This window comes from Scyliorhinus canicula, chromosome 28, assembly GCF_902713615.1.
Source record: "Scyliorhinus canicula chromosome 28, sScyCan1.1, whole genome shotgun sequence".
Lineage (NCBI taxonomy): Eukaryota > Metazoa > Chordata > Chondrichthyes > Carcharhiniformes > Scyliorhinidae > Scyliorhinus > Scyliorhinus canicula.
This window is the reverse complement of record NC_052173.1, coordinates 14403811-14422212: the sequence shown is the minus strand read 5'-3', so window position 1 is coordinate 14422212 and position 18402 is coordinate 14403811. Positions and strand designations below refer to the sequence as shown.

At 46.2% G+C, this 18402-nt stretch overlaps 1 protein-coding gene across 1 annotated transcript in view; it reads left to right on the top strand.

Moving 5' to 3' along the window:
• Window positions 1-18402, top strand: part of bloc1s1 (biogenesis of lysosomal organelles complex-1, subunit 1) — an 88597-nt gene that overhangs the window by 3027 nt on the left and 67168 nt on the right. The window lies entirely within an intron of this gene.

Genomic DNA, 18402 nt, shown 5'->3' with positions numbered 1-18402 from the left:
GTACCATTTCTACATGCATCAGTTATTTCTTTGTTTATTGCCTGCTCCACCATAATGTTACTATTTGGTGGCCTATAGACTACTCCTGAAACAAACCTGTTGGGCTTTAACCTGGTGTTGTAAGACTTCCTACTGTGCTCTCCGCAGTCCAACGCTGGCATCTCCACACCATTGTTTCAGGTGTGCAGTGTTCATGGTTTATTCTCTTACTTTTAAAGATTTGCAGGTTCAAAGGTTGGCCTTAGTATCAATCATATTCTGGGGCTGATTTTATTTCTCTCTCTGCCTAATACCCCGCGAGCAGCACAGTGGATAGCACTGTTGCTTCACAGTGCCAGGGTCCCAGGTCCGATTCCCGGCTGGGTCACTGTCTGTATAGGAGAATTAAAAAAAAATTGTATTAATTACATTGGAGTGCTGTTATAGCATTTCATATGCTATTTATCCAGGCCTAACTTGGGCACATAAGTGGGCAGCCAAATGCCCATGGAACTTGAGAGTGTGATGCTGCTGAACTGGCCTTTCGATTTGTAGGATCTGCAAAGATGCATCCAGGACTTTCCTTGGAAAATTGCTCCCTTTATAATCATGTTTGAAGGGGAAAACAAAATCTTGACAAAATTTGCAGAAGTGGCATCCCAGCAAGTACAGAACCCATGTGGATAGAGATGGACGGTAATAAAGGATTAGTTACAAAGGAATAATCAGACTAGTTCATAGTGGAATGGGGATGGAGGGAGAAATATGCAGACAATTTATGGAAGTGAGTAAAATTACATCGAATAGTAATCACGGGGGATTTTAGCTATCCTGAGGTTAATTGGTCAGAAATGGTGAAGAAGATAAGGGAATGCAGTTCCTACATTGTGTACAGAAATCCTTTCTAACTCCATATTTAAGAATCTCAAAAAGAGAGGATTCAAAGAACATGCACTCCTGGATCTAGCAATAGGGAATTAACCAGAGCAAATAAGAGAAGTGAAAGAAGGGGAACATCTAGGCAATAGTGATCACAGTATGATATGCTTTAAGATAATACTTGATTTAGACATGGGGTTGAATTTCCTGGCCCTGCCTGCTGGCAGGATAATCCCGCCGATGGTGACCCCCCCCATGGCGGGTTCCCCAGCGATGTGGCCTGCGCACAACGCAAAATGCCATTGACATTGGTGGACTGTAAGTTCCCAGCACTAGCCGATGACGAGCTGCCACCAGAAAACACGCGGCGGAGGGTTGGAAAATCCCACTCACGGGCATGACAAGTACAAGGATAATTGATTGGAATTTGAAGGGCTGAGACTAGAACTTGGCGAAAATACAATGGGCAACCGTGTTGGCAAACAATGATGAAGGACAGAAACAATCAAACACCCCTCCCACCCGGGTTATTCTCTCTTCCAACTTCTTGGGCAGCACGGTAGCACTGGTTGGCACTGTTGCTTCACAGCGCCAGGGTCCCAGGTTCGATTCCCTGCTGGGTCACTGTCTGTGCGGAGTCTGCACATCCCATGTTTGTGTGGGTTTCCTCCAGGTGCTCCAGTTTCCTCCCACAGTCCAAAGATGTGCAGGTTAGGTGGATTCGCCATGATAAATTGCCCTTGGTGACCAAAAGATTAGGATGGGTTATGGGGATAGGGTGGAAGTGAGGGCTTAAGTGCGTCGGTGCAGACTCGATGGGCCTAATGGCCTCCTTCTGCACTGTATGTTCAATGTTCTTCCACGAGGCAGGCGATACAAAAGTCTGAGAAGACGGACTAACAGGTTCAAAAACAGCTTCTCCCCCGCTGTTAACCAGACCCCTGAATGACCCTCTTATGGACTGAACTGACCTTTTCACATATCTTTTCTACTTCACCTGATGTCTGTGCCTATGTATTTACATTGTGTATTTATGTATGTCCTATGTTTTTTCATTAATGGAACGATCTGTCTGGACTGTATGCAGAACAATACTTTTCATTGTACCTCGGTACACGTGGCAATAATTCAAAATCTAATCCATTTAAAATGGTGTTCCAACAAAACTTGGGAAACTATATTCTGCCAAAAAACACAAGACCAAATTAAACACTAATGAGCCACCATGGACCAATAAAGACATGAGGGAAAATTGAGGATAAAGAAAGAGGCATAAAGATGTGCAAGTTAGATGGATTGGCCATGATAAAATTGCCCCTTATTGTACGTGGATGTGCAGGTTAGGTGGAGTTATGGGGAGAGGGCAGGGGAGTGGGCCGAGGTAGTGTGCTCTTTCAGAGGGTCGGTGCAGCCATGATGGGCCGAATGGCCTCCTTCAGCACTAGGGATTCTGTATTAAGGACATGGAAAGTCAAAGAGAGAAAGACAAGGAGAGAAGTCTAAAACACAGTTAGCAAGGCAAAGATGAACTGAGAAATGTAATTATCAAAGAACATCATTTCAACTGCAGCCTCACGGCTCTGAGGTCCCAGGTTTGATCCCGGCTCTGGGTCACTGTCCGTGTGGAGTTTGCGCATTCTTCCCGTGTTTGCGTGGGTTTCACCCCCACAACCCAAAAGATGTGCAGGGTCGGTGGATTGGCCACGCTAAATTGCCCCTTAATTGGAAAAAATAATTGGGTACTCTAAATTTAATTTTAAAAAAACATCATTTAAAGAAAGTAAAACATTACATGGGCAATTTTTGAACAATAGGGAACTCGGAATGGTGCCACCGAAAGGGATGACAGGATAAATCTTTATTATTGTCACAAGTAGGCTGACATTAACACTGCAATGAAGTTACTGTGAAAAGCCCCTAGTCGCCACATTCCGGAGCCTGTTCGGGTCACAGAGGGAGAATTCAGAATGTCCAACTCACCTAACAGCACGTCTTTCGGGACTTGTGGGAGGAAACCGGAGCACCCGGAGGAAACCCACGCAGACACGAGGGAAAGTGCAGACTCCGCACAGACAGTGACCCAAGCCGAGAATCGAACCCGGGACCCTGGCGCTGTGAAGCAACAGTGCTAGCCACAGTCAGCAATAGTGAAATAGCAGCAATATGCTTCAATATTTACCAGAGAGATGGGATTAGAATTGATACAAACCCATTTAAAATAAAAAGAAATGTTAAATACACTAATCAAACTCGGACGATAAAAATTCCTGGTCTGAATAGATTGCATCATGCATTTTAAAAGAATCTAGAGAAGAGATAATAGAGGCACAATTCCACATATTTAATAATTCAATCATAGAATTTACAGTGCAGAAGGAGGCCATTTGGCCCATCGAGTCTGCACTGGCCCTTGGAAAGAGCACCCTACTTAAGCCTCCACCCTATCCCCGTAACCCAGTAACCCCACCAAACCTTTTTGGACACTAAGGGAAATTTAGCATGGCCAATCCATCTAACATGCACATCTTTGGACTGTGGGAGGAAACCGGAGCACCCGGAGAAAACCACGCAGACACATGGAGAAAGTGCAAACTTCACACAGACAGTCACTCGAGGCCGGAATTGAACCCGGGTCCCTGGTGCTGTGAGGCAGCAGTGCTAACCACTGTGCCACCGTGCCAAGTAACACAATCGGAAAAGACATAGTGCCAGAGGCCAGGGCTTTGATGTCCCTTTTATGACCCGTTGACCAAAACTGTACTCAGTACTCCCAAGTATTGTCTGGCATTAGAAGCTAATATTCCGATATTTAAAAGGTAGATAGAACATGTCCAGAGAGCTGTAGACCAGTCAGCTTAACATTGGTGGCAGAAAAAAATAATGGAATCCCACTAAAGGAGAAAAGGAGTAAATAAATCAGAAACCGTACATATAACAGAGAATTATTAGCATGGATTTCAAAAGGGAAAGCTTTGCTTGCCCAATCTTTTTTTTAATATAGAGTACCCAATTATTTTTTTCCAATTAAGGGGCAATTTAGAGTGGCCTAGTCTGCACATCTTTGGGTTATGTGGGTGAGACCCACGCACACACGGGGAAAATGTGCAAACTCCACATGGACAGTGACCCGGGTCCTCAATGCCGCATGCAGCAGTGCTAACCACTGCGCCACCGTGCCGCCCAGCTTGCCCAATCTTATTGAATTCTTTGAAGAGGTGGGAGAGTGGACAAGAGTAACGCAATCTGTCTAAATTTTACAAACTTATAGAATGGGCCGACAATTGTCAAGGGAATGGGCACTTTCAACCCAGGTAAGTGTGAGTATTGCATTTTGAAAATTAAGAAAACGAGGCCACATATTACTTGGAATCTAAATGGGGTGGAGAGCAAAGCAATCTTGGAATGCAAATACACAAATCACGAAAAATAACGACACAGATTAAGAAGGCCTTAAACAGGCAAGCCCAAGGGCAGCACGGTGGCACAGTGGTTAGCATTGCTGCCTACGGCGCTGAAGACCCGGGTTCGAATCCCGGCCCCGGGTCACTGTCCGTGTGGAGTTTGCACATTCTCCCCGTGTCTGCGTGGGTTTCGCCCCCACAACCCAAAGATGTGCAGGGTAGGTAGATTGACCACTCTAAATTGCCCCTTAATTGGAAAAAATAATTGGGTACTCTAAATTTAAAAAAAACAAGCAAGCCCAAGCACAAGGGGTTGTTTCCAGAGGGATAGAATTGAAAAGTAGAGCAGTTATGCTAAACTTGCATTGAACCTTGGTTGGATCATACTTGGAGTACTCTGTGCAGTTCTGGTCAATGTATTATAAAAGGGGTATAGAAGTAGGATGCAGAGGGGATTTACGAGAGCGGCAAGGTTACACCTATCATGAAAGGAAGGCTGGCTGGGTTTAATTTCTCTTGGAAAGCGAAGGCTGAGGGATGACCTCATGGAAGTCTTTAAATTCATGATTGGGTAAACATGGAGAGAGTCTTTCCACTTGTAGCAAAGATCAAATCCAGAGGATATCAATATAAGTTTTCACAAAGAAATCAAATGGGAAATTCGGAAGAAACTTATTTTAGCTGCTACCAAAGTGTCGTTGAGGTGAATAGTATAAATGTATTTAAGGAGAGGCTGGATAAGTATATGAGGGAGAAGGTAGTAGAGGGCTGTATTGATTGAGTTTGATGAGGAAGGACAGGGGGAGGCCTGACTGGTTGGGCTGAATGGCCTTTTCCTCTGCAGTAAATTTGCTGTAACTCGAAATAGTGACCCAGAACCGGTGGGGGGGGGGGGGGGGGGGGGGGGGTGTTAGTCACGGGCTCAGGGATGATGGGGTTAATCAGGGGCTCGGGAGGGTGGGGAGGATAGACAAGGGCTTGGGTGGGTGGGGGGGTGGTTGGGCGTTTGATGTGGTTCAGGTGGTCTGAGGGTGGGTTGGTAGTTGTTGGGGAGGATAGTCAGATGACGGCAGAGGTTGGTGGGTGCAGTGGTCCGTACCATCGTCACGCAGCAGTTAAACATGGTTTTAATTCTTCTAACTTTTCCTTGGTAACTATTCTGCTAAGAGAGTCGGAACCATCTGAAGTCTCCGATTTAAATCGGAGTATCGGATGGTTCCAGGCACAAGGTAATTACCAATCGGAAGTGTAAACTTCCCATGCCATGGGTACCCTGGTGCAACGTCGGAGGTAATGTTTCTTCATGGAAAGTTGTTTGTTATGACAGATTATAAAATAGCTCTGTTACATTCTGAAGGCTGTCTATTTTTCCCAGGAATTAATGGTACAAATGTCTAGCTATTCACCCTGCAATTCTGAACTTTGCATAAGACCAAATTGCTGTTCACAGGGAGTTTGGGGTTTTCTGGTGGAAGATGCCTTTTGCACTGGATATGAGAAAATGCATCCAGAGAAGATCTGAGTCGTGATGCTCACTGCCTTGATTACGCAGGGTTGCACAAATGTCTTTTCACTTCAGGATGCAGAGGAACCATTTCTGGTTTCCAACAGTTGCAAGTGGCTCAATTATATGTTTCACTGCAATGTTTGCAAACAGATTTAAGAAGGTTTGCCAAACCCTTCTTTGTCAAGGCTTTAAAAGTAACTGAAATTACAGAGCAATTTTCAAGAACAGCGGGGTCATTTTTTAATAAGCAGTGTTTCCACGATCTGCCTCCATTAATCAGTAATTGTCATGGAGGCGTGACAAGTTTAGAAAAGTTTCAAATCATTTGTCCGCTGGCCATCATTGCAAATTTAATGGTTCCCGCCATCATACCTGGGCACCATATTGAAAAGGCACCCAACATCACTGACCCACTGTTGAAGAAAGAAGATGGATCTCTGGGAACACTCTGAAGCTGGATGTCCTCGATGACACTGAATCTGAAAGATCCTCCTGTGGCTGTTCCCTCCACCCACTGCTCTGGTGTTCCAGGGTCCGGGACTGAGGTTTTGATACAGCTTTATAAAACTCTAGTTAGACCACACTTGGAATATTGTGTCCAGTTCTGGTCGCCTCATTATAGGAAGGATGTGGATGCTTTGGAAAGGGTACAGAGGAGATTTACCAGGATGCTGTCTGACTGGAGGGCATGTATTATGAAGAAAGGTTGAGGGAGCTGGGGCTTTTCTTACTGGAATGAAGAAGGCAGAGAGGTGACTTGATAGAGGTGTACAAGGTGATGAGAGGCATGGATAGAGTGGATAGCCAGAGACTTTTCCCCAGGGTGGAAATGGCTGTCACGAGGGGACATAATTTTAACGTGATTGGAGGAAGGTATAGGGGAGATGTCAGAGGTAGGTTCTTTACACAGAGAGTGGTGGATGTGTGGAATGCACTGCCAGCAGAGGTGGTGGAGTCAGAATCATTGGGGACATTTAAATGACTCTTAAGACAGTCACATGGACAGCAGTAAATTGAAGGGATGTAGGTTAGGTTGATCTTAGATTGGGATAAATGGTCGGCGCAACATTGTGGGCTGAAGGGCCTGTACTGTGCTGTACTGTTCTATGTTCTTTGCTGGAGGCCTCCAACCCAAACTCCTGAGGCAGCCCCAGGTCTTGTTCAGGTTAGTCCCAACATCTGCACGCCACCTTGTTCCAGATCTGTTCAGGATGGGCCTGTTTTCCTGCTGGCGTCGTGAAGAATTGGGAATGGTTGGAAGTTTCTGGTCAGACCTTCATCTGCATCCAATGAGCGGGACGCAAATCGGTTCCCCAACCCGCTATGGTGGGCACTTGTGGAAGGTCCCATGGGAAATGTGCACCGGGGTAAAACCAATTTTTGTGCCTCCTGCTCAACTCTCTCTCTCTCTCTCTCTCTCTTTTTCCCCACGCCCCCCCAGCCCGCCATTGAACCATTGTATCTTGTCAACATGGAAATGGGAGAATTCCACCCATGATTAATTTGGCCATCCCTCATTCTGCTGCACACTTTCCACTTCATTAGCTGCAGCACAATTACAATTGGTGAAAAGTATTTACAGTAGCATGTAATAATCTTTATTGTCACAAGTGGGCTTCCATTAACACGGCAATGAAGTTACTGTGAAAAGCCCCTAGTTGCCACATTCCGGCGCCTGTTTGGGTCACAGAGGGAGAATTCAGAATGTCCAATTCACCTAACAGCGCATCTTTCGGGGCTTGTGGGAGGAAACCGGAGCACCCGGAGGAAACCCGCGCAGAACGTGGGAGAACGTGCAGACTCAACACAGACAGTGACCCAAGCTGGGAATCGAACCTGGGACCCTGGAGCTGTGAAGCAACAGTGCTAACCACTGTGCTACCGTGCCACATCTCCTTAATGCTTCCCATGCACTGGAAGTTGTCTCAAATTAACTTTACATTGTAAAGCAGAAACCGGATGGAATGCAAGTTGGGAAAACCTGAGAGGATTGGAGGGGCAAAAAGACAGAATTGAACAGAAGGAATTTGGGGAGAGTTTCAAAGCACAAACCAAGCACAGTGACAGGGAGGGGGATGTCTTGCAGTCGCCATTGGTGTACAATGGGGTGAGGATTGATGTCTTATCATAGGAGCCGTGACTTCGCAAGGTCTTGTGCTGGAGAAGATTGATAATGCAGGTTTGAATAAACAAGGAGTAAGATCTTAGCAAGTCCACTGTGGCATGGGGAGTTACTGAAACCTTGAAACGACGTGACTGATGAGAATGTGCACTTGAGGACCCATGTCTTGTCTTTCTGAATGATGGTTGACTTTGGCTGGCCGAGTATTAGAGAAGTCTAGATTTGAGTTGGTGAAGCCACGGACTGTAACTTCAGCAGCAGGAAAGAGGTACGGGTAGAGTTTGACAATGTTGTAGCGATGGATGAAAGTTTATATCTGGCAAAGTATTTCACTTTTAAGGTCGAGCGACACTAGATACAGTCCGCAGCCGCCACACGAGGTCTCCGAAACGTGAGAGGTCACACGCCCCACGCTGTCGGCGCTCGGCCCATCGGGGGAGGGCCTCAAGTGGCAAGGAGGAGTACACTGTTTTTGAGGGGGCGGAGCATCGTAAAAACAGCGCCGCCCCCAATTTCGGTGTAAAAATGCATTCTCCGGCCGATCGCCAAATGCGATTTTGGCGTCGGCGATCGGAGAATCCAGCCCCTTGAATCACATTGGAGATATATAAGGTATCAATCTCATTGAATGTGGCAGCTGGAAGGGGAAAAGAGTTTATATTTCAATTGTATCTTTCATAACACAAAGTACTCAGCAAATGAGTTTAGAAGTGCAAATGTAGCAGTTTGCTTGTAGCAAGGCCTTCAAACAGTTAATCCATTTTGGCAGTGTTGGTTGAGGGATGAATTTGGCCAGGAAAACTCAAAGTGATTATGCTATCCTGGAGGAGGATAATTAGAGTAGGGATCTGCTGATTATTTGAATTATGGCATTTAAGAGTCAACCACATTGCTGTGGGTCTGGAAGTCACATGTTGGCCCGACCAGGTAAGGGCAACAGATTTCCCAGCGAACCTGATGGGTTTTAATGTCAATCGATGCTCACTGTCTTTGAATTCCAAATTTAAAAAACATGTAACTGGTTTGATTAGTAAGTTTGCAGACGACACAAAGGTTGGTGGAATTGCAGATAGCGATGAGGACTGTCAGAGGATACAGCAGGATTTAGACCGTTTGGAGACTTGGGGCGGAGAGATGGCAGATGGAGTTTATTCCGGACAAATGTGAGGTAATGAATTTTGGTAGGTCTAATGCAGGTAGGGAATATACAATGAATGGTAGAACCCTTAAGAGTATTGGCAGAGAGATCTAGGTGTACAGGTCCACAGGTCACTGGAAGGGGCAATACAGGTGGAGAAGGTAGTCAATCATAGATTATCATAGAATTTACAGTGCAGAAGGAGGCCATTCGGCCCATCGAGTCTGCATCGGCTCCTGGAAAGAGCACCCTACCCAAGGTCAACACCTCCACCCTATCCCCATAACCCAGTAACCCCACCCAACACTAAGGGCAATTTTAAGGGCAAATTATCATGGCCAATCCACCTAACCTGCACATCTTTGGACTGTGGGTGGAAACCGGAGCACCCGGAGGAAACCCACGCAGTCACGGGGAGGATATGCAGACTCCGCACAGACAGTGACCCAAGCCAGAATCGAACCTGGGACCCTGGAGCTGTGAAGCAATTGTGCTATCCACAATGCTACCGTGCTGCCCACAAGAAGGCATACGGCATGCTTGCCTTCATTGGCCAGGGCATTGAGTATAAAAATTGGCAAGTCATGTTGCAGCTGAAAAGAACCTTAGTTAGGCCACACTTGGAGTAGAGTGTTCAATTCTGGTCGCCACACTACCAGAAGGATATGGAGGCTTTAGAGAGGGTGCAGAAGAGATTTACCAGGATGTTGCCTGGTATGGAGGGCTTTAGCTATGAGGAGCAGTTGAATAAACTCGGTTTGTTCTCACTGGAACGACGTAGGTTGAGGGGCGACCTGATAGAGGGCTACAAAAGTATGAGGGGCATAGACAGAGTGGATAGTCAGAGGCTTTTTCCCAGGATAGAGGGGTCAGTTACTAGGGGGCATAGGTTTAAGGCGCGAGGGGCAAGGTTTAGAGGGGATGTACGAGGCAAGTTTTTTACACAGAGGGTAGTGGGCGCCTGGAACTCGCTGCTGGAGGAGGTGGTGGAAGCAGGGACGATAGTGACATTTAAGGGGCATCTTGACAAATAGAACATAGAACATTACAGCGCAGTACAGGCCCTTCGGCCCCTCAATGTTGCGCCACCTGTGAAACCACTCTAAAGCCCATCTACACTATTTCCTGATCATCCATATAGAACATAGAACATTACAGCGCAGTACAGGCCCTTTGGCCCACGATGTTGCACCGTCCTGTGAAACCCTTCTAAAGTCCCTCTACACTATTCCCTTATCGTCCATATGCCTATCCAATGACCGTTTGAATGCGTTTAGTGTTGGCGAGTCCATGACTGTTGCAGTCAGGGCATTCCACGCCCTTACTACTCTCTGAGTAAAGAACCTACCTCTGACATCTGTCCTATATCTATCTCCCCTCAATTTAAAGCTATGTCCCCTCGTGCTGGACATCACCATCCGAGGAAAAAGGCTCTCACTGTCCACCCTATCTAATCCTCTGATCATCTTGTATGCCTCAATTAAGTCCCCTCTTAACCTTCTTCTCTCTAATGAAAACAGCCTCAAGACCTTCAGCCTTTCCTCATATGATCTTCCCTCCATACCAGGCAACATCCTTGTAAATCTCCTCTGTACCCTTTCCAATGCTTCCACATCCTTCCTATAATGTGGCGACCAGAACTGCACACAATACTCCAAATGCGGCCGCACCAAAGTTTTGTACAACTGCAACATGACCTCATGGCTCCGAAACTCAATTCCTCTACCAATAAAAGCTAACACACCGTACACCTTCTTAACAACCCTCTCAACCTGGGTGGCAGCTTTCAGGGATCTATGGACATGGGCACCGAGATCTCTCTGCTCGTCCACACTACCAAGAATCTTACCATTAGCCCAGTACTCTGCCTTCCTGTTATTCCTTCCAAAATGAATCACCTCACACTTTTCTGCATTAAACTCCATTTGCCATCTGTCAGCCCAGCTCTGCAGCTTATCTCTGTCCCTCTGTAACTTGTAACATCCTTCTGCACTGTCCACAACTCCACCGACTTTAGTGTCATCTGCAAATTTACTAACCCATCCTTCTACACCCTCCTCCAGGTCATTTATAAAAATGACAAACAGCAACGGCCCCAAAACAGATCCTTGTGGCACACCACGAGTAACTGGACACCAGTCAGAGCATTTCCCATCAACCACCACTCTTTGTCTTCTATCAGCTAGCCAATTTCTGATCCAAACTGCTAAATCACCCTGAATCTCATGCCTTTGTATTTTCTGCAATAGCCTACCGTGGGGAACCTTATCAAACGCTTTACTGAAATCCATATACACCACATCAACTGCTTTACCCTCATCCACCTGTTTGGTCACCTTCTCGAAAAACTCAATGAGGTTTGTGAGGCACGACCTACCCTTCACAAAACCATGTTGACTATCTCTAATCAAATTATTCCTTTCCAGATGATTATACATCCTATCTCTTATAAACCTATCCAAGACTTTTCCCACAACAGAAGTAAGGCTCACTGGTCTATAGTTACCGGGGTTATCTCTACTCCCCTTCTTGTACAAGGGACAACATTTGCTATCCTCCAGTCCTCTGGCACTATTCCTGTAGACAAAGATGACTTAAAGATCAAAGCTAAAGGCTCAGCAATCTCCTCCCTAGCTTCCCAGAGAATCCTAGGATAAATCCCATCCGGCCCAGGGGACTTATATATTTTCACACTTTCGATGTCTATCCAATGACCATTTGAATGCCCTTAGTGTTGGCGTGTCCACTACTGTTGCAGCAGGGCATTCCACACCCTTACTACTCTCTGAGTAAAGAACCTACCTCTGACATCTGTCCTATATCTATCTCCCCTCAATTTAAAGCTATGTCCCCTCATGCTGGACATCACCATCCGAGGAAAAAGGCTCTCACTGTCCACCCTATCTAATCCTCTGATCATCTTGTATGCCTCAATTAAGTCACCTCTTAACCTTCTTCTCTCTAACGAAAACAGCCTCAAGCCTTTCCTCATAAGATCTTCCCTCCATACCAGGAAACATCCTGGTAAATCTCCTCTGCACCCTTTCCAATGCTTTCCAATACATGCATAGGATGTGAATAGAGGGATATGGACCCAGGAAGTGTAGAAGATTTTAGTTTAGATGTGCAGCATGGTTGGCACGGGCTTGGAGGGCCGACGGGCCTGTTCCTGTGCTGTACTTTTCTTTGTTCTTTGAATCCAAATTTCACCATCTGCCGTGGTGGGATTTGCACCCAGGTCCCCAGAGCTTTATCCTGGCTTTGCAGAAGAGTCCAGTAACCAGTAACGCCAACATCTCCCCATTGTTCAGATTGGAAATTGCAATAGCAATTTCAAAGATCAAATTCTTGTCTGAGCCCTCGCCACTGTTCCCCACTTGAGATTGTCGGCAGGTAACCTACTTGGTTCATAGGATAAATCTACAGGGGAAGAGAACAGTGGAGTGGGATTCATTGGATACCTCTGGTAAAGGGTCACCACTGGCATGATAGGTTGATTAACCTCCTTCTGTGCTTTTCAAAAAATAATTTGGAGTACCCAATTCATTTTTTCCAATTAAGGGGCAATTTAGCGTGGCCAATCCACCTGGCACTCTATGGCATGGTTTTATTGGTATCATTGGTTCCATGTACGAATCTCTTGTAATAATGGCGATTTGTATCAAGTCACCTTCTGTTAGCTGTGCACTTGCATTCTGGTCGCACCTTGCACCCGAAGAGCATCTTTTATTTTTTGATCTGATTATAACTGCGGTCGTCCCAATAGTGGAATTTATTTCCAATCCAGACCATCGTTAAGATAGAATAGCTGCTGTGCAGAATGTAGCTGTTCGAAGCTTTGGAGTTGTCAGATCTGAATTTTCTGGACCTCTGCCTGAATGGCGTATACTTGCCAAAAGCATTTTGAATTCCGTCACTTGTATCTAAGATCCTGAAACTAGGCCATGCATAATATTGGAATGAAAGCAAAAGACTGGTATATTAGGGATATCTTGCTCTGGTTGCCATTAGTATATGCTTTGTAAATTTGCAGTACACTAAAGATGGCAGTGATAGCAAGGATATAGAACTACAGAATTCCTGCAGTGCACAAAGAGGCCGTTCGGCCCATCGAGTTTGCACCCACCTTCTGAAAGAGCACCCCACCTAGACCTACTCCCCTGCCCTATCCCTGCAACCCCACCAAACCTGCACATCTTTGGACTGTGGGAGGAAACCGGAGCAGCCGGAGGAAACCCACGTAGACACAGGGAGAACGTGCAGACTATGCACAGATAGTCACCGATAGTCACCCGAGGTCGGAATTGATAGAATTATCATAGAATTATATTTTATAGAAATTGGAAGCCATTCAGCCAATTGCGCCTGTGCCAGTGCTAGCACCTCTAAGGAAGCTATATTTTCCAACCCCCTTTTATATTATCCCCTTTGAAATGCTGATTCAATCGTCTCTTTTCAATTACCTGACCCCTGCCTCAATAGAAACTTTCAGGAAAGCATTCCATGTTCTAATAACTGTGTGTGATCAAATTTGTTCCAATTCTAGCTTTGCTGTCCTCGTCAAACTGGGGCCAGCTTCATTTTTGAGTGGGATTTTCCTTCTGCCCCCCCCCCCCCCCCCCCCCAATCGCTGGATCCCCAGCGACAGAGGGTGCGAACAACGGGAAACCCCGTTGATAGCTGCGGGATTGGAAGATCACAGCAGTGGGCAACCAGTGTCGAAGATAGACTGAGGCAGACACCCTTTAAAATATATTGTTCCTGGTCCCGATAAAGTGGCAACACCTACCAGTGCTGAACTGCCAATCTGTTGTATCTGAATTGATTTACAATCCTTCTGGACATATAAAATCCTTGCAATGGGCATTGCACCTCGTCTAGGGTCGATATTGAATACTCCCATTTAGTGTTGCTGAGGAAATAATAATCGAAATGTGATACACGACAGAACAGGTACCGCAGCAGGTTGGTTGAGTTTTTAAAAAATATTTTTATTCTCTTTTTCACATTTTCTCCCAAATTTACACCCACCAACAATAAACAATAATCAGCAACAAAGATGTCAATCCCCATATCAATAACAATGATCCCATCCTCCCACCAAACCCCAAACATTAGCCCGCATGTTCACACAAACAAATAACAAAAAGGAATTAGGGATCACCCATAGTTGCCATTAACAGCCCCCCTCTCCCCAACCCTCCCACCCACCTGCCCCAACTAATGTTCGATGTTATCCAGTTCTTGAAAGTGCACAATGAATAATACTCATGAATTGTAGAACCCCTCCATCCTTCCCCTTAGTTCAAACTTAACCTTCTCAAGAGTCAAGAATTCCAGCAGGTCCCCCCGCCACGCCAGGGTACAGGGTGGAGAGGTTGCTCTCCAACCTATCAGGATACGCCTTTGGGCGATCAACGAGGTGAAGGCTACGATATCTTCCTCCGCCCCCGTTTCCAACCCTGGCTAGTCCGACACCCCGAATATGGCCTCCCGGGGGCCCGGGTCCAGTTTCACATGCACCACTTTAGAAATTATCCTAAAAACCTCCTTTCGGCTCATCCTCACCCTCGTGAGGTGTGCTCTGTATACCACCGACAGCTGTATCAGCCCCAACCTCATGCACGAGGTGGAGGCATTCACTCTCCAGAGCACCTCACACCAGAACCCCTCCTCCATATCCTCTCCGAACTCTTCCTCTCACTTTGCTATGATCCCTTTCAGTGGTGCCTTCTCCTCTTCCAAAATAGCTCTGTAAACTGCCGACATTACCCCCTTCTCCAGTCCCCCTGTCGTCAGCACCTCCTCCAGCAATGTGGAGGCTGGCGCCATCGGGAAGCTCTGTATCTCCTTTCTGGCAAAATCTCGAACCAGCATATATCTAAATATTTAGGTTGGTTGAGTTAACAAGGTGCAATGGGTTCGCAGGCAGCAGAAACATCAAGTGCAGTCTGCCCCAGTGCCAGTGTAAATTAACTGTGTGGTGTGGTACTCAGCACTTTAATTCCTGATCTGAGTGAGTTGATCTCGTATGGAGGGTTCCAATTTTTCTCTGTGGGCAGAATCTTCCCAAAATTTTACAGAGTGCTGGATCTGGCGAGGTGGTTTCACATACGCCTTTTCCTGCCTGATTAAACAGCACTCTGTGCAATTCCAGAGTGCTGGCGAGGATCTCACAGGCAGGGGGGTGAGGGGATGGGGTGCCTAATCATGGCCGGTAAAGCCGGGATTCTGAGATAAGGGTGCTCCGATCCCAAAGTTTCAAATAAGGCCCCCCCCCCAAAAATGGAGATGGCCCCCGCCCCCCCCCCTCAAGCATCCCCATGCTGTCATCAGGGTCCCCCCATCACTGAAGCAGGGTTCCCCCCCCTCCCAGCCAGAACCCTATTGGTACTCCCCATCATGTGCCTGCTTGGCACTGCCAGGGGGCACTGCTGAGGTGCCAGGGGACAATATCAGCCTTGCCCCTCAACCCCAGCACTTCTAGGCACCCCCGCGCCTCCAGCTGGGTCATCATGACCGGCTTTTGCTTTTGAAAAGCAGTCGTGATTCACGCCAGTGTGACGCCACACCGCCTGGGGGTGGGGGAGGATACATCGTGGGCGGACTCCACGGCTCAAAGCCATTTAATTACATTAAAATGTATTCAAATTCATTGAACGAGGGCGTAAAGCTAATCAAATCGAGATCTCGCTGGCAAAAATCCCGCTCTGACCCTATCACAAGATTTAGCAGCGAAAACGGGATTTGCGCCTGCTGCAAATGGGGCTAGACCTTGCTGCGCGATTCTGGTCGAGAAAGCGAGCCCCTACTCCCAATCGCTAAAGGGCGTGACTCCCAAGAGAGAGTGCATGTTGGATCACGTGTGATACCCATAGCAATCGAATGACCAGTTGACACTCACTGTCTAGGCTCCGCACATGAAGTGGCAACCAGTTGCGCAAGGCACCGTGGGGAAGCTGGCATGTGTGCAATTGTACCCCAGCAAGACCTGGAGAAAACTGGCATAAAATAAAGTATAGCAAGTAAAATGAAATGCCCTGGCACAAGGACATTTGGCTATGTGGCTCTTCATTTTATGCTCTGTGTAGCAAAATGTCCCCTGCATGATATTTATTGCTTTCCCTTCACTGGTAGTTTTTTGAAAAAGCTATTTGCTGCAATAAAAGACACAATAAGTCAATCCAAAGTTATTCAGCTGTGATTTGCCCATAATTTCCAAGTTGACTCTGCTACGGCAATGCTGCCAACTTTCTGACTGGATCGATGCGGCTGATATGTGAAGTGTTTCCAACCCCTTATCCCATAGTGTTTATTCCTTGAAACCATCCATTACTCGATCACAGCAGCCTCTGTTCTCGAGTTAAGATAAAGCTATTCCACAGTCTCAGTTAGCCCTTTTCTAATTACCCTGGAGACTCGAGTTATTCTCTTAAGCACAGAAGTTAAGGCCTGGCCAGCATCTTTTCCCACAGTCAGAGTAAGGAATAATAATCTCCAAAGCTGTCGTCATTTACTGTCGACCCAGCATCAGAGGGCAGAAAAAAAGGTTTTTTTCTTTCTTAAAATAATTTAAGCAACCACATTGTTGGATCAAATGGAGTGTGATGCAAAGGATTTGCAACCCTGCTACCAAAACTAGTTAATCAGCAGCCTTATTTTTGCATATTGTACCAGTACAGTGTAGGAGATGGTGTCTTAACGGGACACAAATAAGATCAAGACAGCAATGGTTAAAAAAATGCAAATGCTTGAAATTCACAAAAGGTCAATATCTGAGAAGAGAAACTGACAGGGTCACATTTCGGGTCATTGTCAGATCCTTTGTCAGAATTGATTTGCCTGATGCCGTCGATTTTAAGGGATCTGCAAATACGTATGAAGTCAAGCTTTGATGATTAAATCGATATTTCTTTCCTGATTCATTTAATGCATTGGTGATAGAAGCAACGAGAAACACATGACTGACCCGTGACTACTAGTACTCCACCACAGTGTTATTAAGCTTAAAATCTTCAATGACAGAATCTATAGCTGCTTTCATATTGTACCATGCTGTGCGAATGCTGCTGGCTGCTGACACGCGTGTCTTGCATGTCACTCTCCCTCACATTCCCTTCCTCTTACTTTGAAGTCTTTGTACGTTCTTGAGAATTGCCAACAATGGTGTTAAAAGTTAATGAGGTAAACGCTGTATAAAATGACAACATAGAGGTAGCAGCCATATGTAGATTTTTCCAGTTCGGGCACAAGAAAATGCGACTTGGGTAAGCAGTGATAATTGGCCTGTTATTTCTTGAAAGCAACAGTAATTGTTTCTTTCCCTTCAGTTTCTGGATTTTGCAAACTTCATCCATGAGCTGTTTTTGATATTACTGCTTGGAATTGTGGGGACTCATTGGGCGAAATTTCCCAGGTTCTGAGTGAACCGGCGTTTAGCTCTCCAGCTATACAGCCAAGTTTTAACCCAGATTTTGAGGCACTCTGGGTTGGGGGGGCCGGGGGGGGGGCAGAAATTCAAGGGCGTGGTTTACACCATAACTGTGGCGGGGTGAAGCCTGATGAAGCCCGCGCTACACAGATCACCATTTAAAAATGGTGCCCTGATCACAGAAAATACTCCCCCACATACAAGCATCGAGGGGCTCTCCCCCAACACCAGCATCAGGGACTCCTCTCCCACCACCCTAGGGGGCTCGGTAATGAGATTAAAATGAGGTTCTCGCCCTTTGTGGGCGTGAACGTTGTTCCGCTACAGGCGAGGGACGTGGAAAATCAGGAAGCGGAATCTCATTTCCCAATTCTTGCGAGATTTAGCACCCACGTTGCTGTTCTCGTTGATGGCAGACGCGATTGCAAATTTGCCTCCATTTTCTTTTGCTGCTCTGCTTTTTCCTCTCTTTGGGACCAGTTCCTTCTTCCACTGAGCACTTAAGCACTTTATGTCTCCTTGTCTGTGGTAATACCAAGATGGGGAATTCACCATGTGAGGAATTGCATCATCAATGTGGTGCATAATTTCTCCTGTTAATCTAATCAAAATACAATGAAGAAGCAAAGCATCTTTTAATGTTGAATCAAACACGGCCGTTCTGGAACTCCCAAAAGTAAGTAAGTAGTGGGCAAATGCACCATGTGGTGTGGTACCGACCTGCACAGACCAGGAAGGCCGCTGCCTCAATCTTTGGGTTGTGCTGAATGCGTCGACGAGGTGGGAACCGCTCCGGTTACTTTGTGTTTTAATTTTTGGGAAGGAAAAAATCATTCTGTTTGTGACTCCTGAAACCACACCCTGTCCACAGGAAAGGGCTTAGCTGTGATCCTTACCATTCAGCTTGGAAGAGGCACTAGAGAGCTGCTTGTGTCTATAGAGCAG